Below are 6225 nucleotides of genomic sequence, written 5' to 3' on the forward strand. Positions count from 1 at the left end.
AGTACAAATTTTTTATTTTTTTTAACGTTAAGCACCTATTTTGTATTCTAATGAGTAACTAATTAATTTAATATTATTATATTAGTGTATATTACATGTATTTATTTAGAAAATAATATTAATAAATATTGTATAGTCATAAAAAAAATTACTAGAGTATAACATAAATAAAATATTGATATTTATTATTTATACATGTTTAGTAATATTTATACTTACCTCCATCTTCATGATTCTTCAATTCCATCCTTACAACCATAACAATTATATACAAAATCTACAAAAAAAAAACAGATACAACATAACCATCAATATCACCATGCCTAGACAGAACACCATGATGCTATTCTTTCTTAGTTACACTAATAATCAGTGACGGACCCAGAAAAATTTTGCAATGGGGGCAATAATATAATAAAATTTAGGTAAATAGATATATTTTTTTTGGAATTTTACAATACCCAACAAGTTAAGAACTTATCCGTTATGAATTTGAATTTTATTTAAGAGTCTGCAATTGGCCAATGAGTTACTACACATACGAGATGAAATTCGAACTCTCAATACTTGCTTAAGCGGACAACGACTAATTTGATCACTCGACCAACCCAAATTGGTTTAGATATATTTAAAATTTTAAATTATAACTATCTATACATATTGATAAAGACTAAAATATACACACAATCACTTATTATAATATCTAAAATAATAAAAAAAATAATTTTACACACAATATAATATTCAAAATAATAAAAACAATAATTTATATTGGCTTTCTTTTTATTTTTAATATAACAATATTATTTTTCTATATATATTCTTAAAAAAATATTTTATTTTTTATTATTTCATATTTAATTGTTAAGTCTATTTAGTATAATCTTTATGGTATAAATAAATTTTTTAACGAAAATAATTACTATAATCAAGACTATTTTAATAATGAATATTAATACAATATATTAATATGTAAATAATATATTTTTTTATCTTAAATAATTTTTTAAAAAATTACTAAAAATTTAAGTTGTATTTCATTAAAAAATTAAGTTTCAATTTAATTATCAACTAATTAACTAATATAATAAAATTAATTATCACTAATTTTGAATTTATTTATTTATTTATTATTATTATACTAACCCAAATTTAATAATAATAATAATAATAATAATAATAATAATAATAATAATAATATATTATTATTATTATTATTATTATTATTATTATTATTATTATTATTATTATTATTATTATATGTAGGTCCGTCCCTGCTAATAATCAAACTCAGCATTATTACATCTTTTTCTCATAAACTACTAACACTACCACCATTGCCAATTCTGTCACTGTCCATCATATTCACAGTTAAAATGGCAACAAAGGAGATCATAATGTTCCTCCACTTTAAAGTCAACACATTCACAGATAGAAAATGAAAAACAGGCCATGAAAATCCTGCAGTATTCAACCCTTATGAACTCACAAAACATTGGGTCAAGGTGGCAGCAGAGGCAGGAATCTCATTGATGACACTAATTAATTTTTAAGTAGTTAGATAACCAACTAATTAATTTAATTTTATTATATCATTTATTGTATCATGCGCTTTAATAATATCTCATGTGTATTGTTGGATTTGATTTTAACTTTATATTATGTGCTTTAATTAAATGATCTCATTACTTGTAATAAGTAATCAAAACCTATGATATTGAATCATTCTTAGTGCATAATCATTAATATGCAAATTTTGTCCTCTTTCTTAATCATTCATTCTGACTTTTTTAACAGATATCAGGGCAAATCCTCAAATGCATTAAAATTATAATAAAATTCAAATTTTATTCATTTTATTGAAAATTATAAATTTGTATCTTGGAATTGATAAAATAAAATAAAATAAAAATTTTTATTCAAGTTTTTAAGCCTGTCTTCGTATAGTGCAGACGGCTTATGCAAATGGAGCACACTTTGGAAGAATAAAATGAACAGACAAAAACAAAATGAGTGTGACAATCTATTTGGCACCAAAGAATATTTAATGATGTTATGTTTGGGTTTTGTGTTCGATCTTGGCAACACCATTATTTGTTCCATGCTGTTAACAACAAGCACTATTCAAATAAGGGAATATTAAAAATTTAAAGGACAAATAATTTTTTGTTCACTTTATTTTGTTCCCCCAAGAAGTTAATGCATGCACTCTGATCTATTGAGTACAAAACAATGAGAAAATGTTAAAAAAGAAAAAATCATGGTCAAAAAATAAAGAATTCTCTTCTCAACATAAAATTAGTAATTAACTAATAATCTTGCATCTCTCTGAAGAACAGAAATCTAGAATATTAGCATGTAGATAACACGTGAGAATAATTACTCATACAGAAGTACTTGACAATAACTAAGAAGCTTATGATAATTAATTAATCTTAAATTACTTAGTGTATTAAATTAATTAGACTCATGCTCATTATAATGATTGTGGCGCTATCAATTTAGTTAGTTGTTGCCTGTCTTGGTATATTACAGTGCTGTCAACCATGGAAAACACTGTAATAAAACATGACGTTCGATGTCAGCTGAGAAATACTTCGCTGGACTTTCTTCAAAGCTTCCTCAAAGTCACACATAGCAACAAGATCCTTTGAAATCTCATCCTTGGGCATGTTCTTGATTTCATCGCGTGTTTTCCCGCTATCTTACGCCTCATACCATTCAGGGAAGCATCACGACATACATTTGTCAAATCATCTCCACTATAGCCTTCTGTACGGCGAGCCATGTCATCTATATTGACATCAGGGGCCACCTGGTGCAAAGGCAAAACATGATAATCTTGTATTTGTTAGATGCTCAATGTCTTTCATTTGAATCCATCGAAGAAATCAATTAAAGGCAATACATAATAATAATATCTTTAAGACAGTGTCATAGGTAAATCACAACATCCTAACTTGCCTCCACAGTCTTCAAATTGATATGCAACAACTCTTTACGACTCTCAAAATTCGGAAGAGGAATGTATATACTTTTCCAGCCCTCGCCTGATTTGATTTGCATCAACATATTACATTGTATCAGTACATGCACATTAAAAGAGATTTCCGACAGATATAACTAATTCATTGCATACTTCTATCACTTGCAATGCACATTAAGAAGTATAAGAAAAGGATGCAGAAAAGCAAATACAAACCTCAGTGCCTCAACGCAAATAAAAATATGGCATACATGATGCAAAACTCAAGATTTTTATGTAGGGAAAAGAACAGCAAATGCTTACCCCCTAGCATTGCACAGAGAATCAATTTCATCAATGAAAATTGTACTTGGTGCATATGCTCTTGCAAGATCAAACAAATACCGCACCATGCGTTCACTCTCACCACGCCATTTGGAAGCTAAAGTTGCGGAAGAAACATTAAAGAAAGTGGTACCGCATTCAGTAGCAACTGCTTTAAATATTAGCAAGAAGTGTCTTCCCAGTTCCGGGAGGCCCAAACATGAGAACACCTTTCTACGGTCTCCTAATCCCCTGTCAGAATCACATATAATGAATTGCACAGAAAAGGTCTTTCCATGACAACAACAATGGGATAGAAATACAACAACAGCCTGCTTAAGGCCATCGAAACTCAGCATAACAAGAGAATTTGTGTGCATGACTACACAAGCATGAGAGAATTCCAAGTAAAAAAAAAGAAACAGTAGCATGCAAGATTAATTTAAATTTCAACATATAGCGATACAACTACCAAGAGAATAAAAAGCACCAGACATCACAAAAGATCCGCATAAAATAATCTAAGCTCTATACATTTTACACGGTTCTTAGATACAAGAATCCTCCCTCTAAGTTTTTTATTGTTGGCTTAATTTTCAATTCTGATCTCCATTCTCGGCTTCTAAGGAAGCAAAATCCAACAATGAAAACTGAAGGGTATGCATAAAAAAGGTTAATTAGCAAGGTTTTGCTTTCCAAGAGAATCACGCCCTTCTGTTCTGCTTCTCACAATTCTATGGAATACTTCCCTGATCGGAAAAATTTAATCGGAAAATTCAGAAATTAGAAGTTCAATAATGCACAAAAAAAAAATTAAAAAGAGAGAGGAGAGAAAGCTCACCGAGATAGATCTCTAAGGATCCGCTACCAATTTTTCGACCGATACAGAACTAATTTCCAACTCGAGGCTCCATTAAAGATCAACTTCTTTTGAGCAAAACCCTACAAAAGATTCGAAAATTTGAGAAGATAAACGAAAGCCGAGCAACAGAGTTTGACCAAAACCCTACGAATTTTCGTTGTGGAAGACGGCTTAACCTAATAATCTTACTAATTTTGATATATGGGGTCTCCCATCGGTAAAAATGGGGAGCAAGGAGTTTAGAGTCCATCATAGCAACCCTATGATGAGGAAGACAGCCTTTTCTCCCCAGATCCTTGCTGCAACTGGTAGCATCTCCCCTCTTCATGAATCGCTGTAGGATTTGAGACAGCTACGAGTTGTTCATAGGGTTCAAACTGAAATTCGCGCTCGGGTGTGAATTGGTAGCTCACAATCTCTGAATTCGCATCGCCAGAAGGCTTAGAAAGGATAGAAAATTCTTCGGTGGACATTGAGTAGAGGAAGAAGCGGAGGAAAGAGGGGGTAGAAGAAGAAACGGGGTTCATCGTTTGACGAAGAAGACAGAGGAAGTGGGTGAAGGGAAGAGGCAGGGGCGCATAGCTGCAGCAAGCAAGGGTTTAGTTTTGAATTTTTATATTGGGCAATATTAAAATATTAAAAGAGTTGTTATCTTTTAATGCAAATTTTAATAAATTAACAATGATTTAAATATAAACCATTAGATCGTTTATCAATTTAATCTAACGCTTTGAATATAATGGTGCATCAGATAAGCTCATAAGAGGTGGGCTGATTTTAGACAAACCCGTTACAAATTATGTTAATTTTTGTAACGAGATGGTGTTTTGTTACAAAATATTGTAATATTTTATAACAAAAAAAAAACAAGTTGCAAAAATTTAAAATATTTTGTAATAAATTTTGTTTTTTTTTTTTCAAAAACTCCAATTGTTTTGTAACAAAACAACTTTTTGTTTCAAAAACTCGAATTACTTTGTAACAAAAAATTAATTTGTCACAAAATTCAATATTATTTGTAACAAGTTAATTATTTGTCACAAAATATAAATATATTTTATAACAATTTTTTTTTCAAATTGTTAAACACTTTAAGAGTAAAAAAATTGTGTATATATTTTTTTAAAATAATTTTATTTTGTAAGATCCTGTATTTTTGAAAATCTAAATATAAATAAATTGTAATTTTATATTATTAAGTTTAAATTTTATAATTTTAGAAATTATTTTATTAGAAATAATTAAATAGATTCGGAGATAATTTCATTATAAATCAATTAAGATTCTTAAATAATTTTATTATAATTGAATAATTTGCGTAATTTTAGTAATTTAAAAATAAGAAAAAATTGTATAGTTTAAAATAATTTTATTTTATAACATCCTGTATTTTTGAAAATCTACATATAAATAAATTGTGATTTTATATTATTAACTTTAAACTTTATAATTTTAGAAATTATTTTATTAGAAATAATTAAATAGATTCGGAGATAATTTCATTATAAATCAATTAAGATTCTTAAATAATTTTATTATAATTAAATATTTTGCGTAATTTTAGTAATTTAAAAATAAGAAAGAATTGTATAGTTTAATTTAAGTAACTTTTATCATGAAAAAGTTATGACTTATTATTAATTTAAACTTCTTATTTTATAAACTAATCTATTAAGAGTAATTAAATTAGTTTTATTAATATTTGGAATTAAATTAATTAATATTCTTGTACAAATTTTATAATTGGTTATTTGAAATTAAAATTTAATAATAGAAGTATTATACAATTTAATTTAAGAAATTTTTATTATGATCGAGTTACGGTTTGTTTTATTAAATTGAGTTCTTAGAGATTAATTTGTTAGAAATGATTAGATTGATTTTTATAAATACTTTAAGTTTAAGATAATTAATAGTTATGCACAATTTCTATTTTAATTAATTATTTTATATTAATTAAAATTAAAGTTGTGATAGAAAAATAATGAAAGGTCATATAATTAAATTTAAAAATAATTGATATTTCGGGTTTTAATTATATTTTATAAAATATGATTAGTATGTTCATTTTGTA

This window comes from Arachis stenosperma, chromosome 4 (genome assembly GCF_014773155.1).
Source record: "Arachis stenosperma cultivar V10309 chromosome 4, arast.V10309.gnm1.PFL2, whole genome shotgun sequence".
Taxonomy (NCBI): Eukaryota; Viridiplantae; Streptophyta; class Magnoliopsida; order Fabales; family Fabaceae; genus Arachis; species Arachis stenosperma.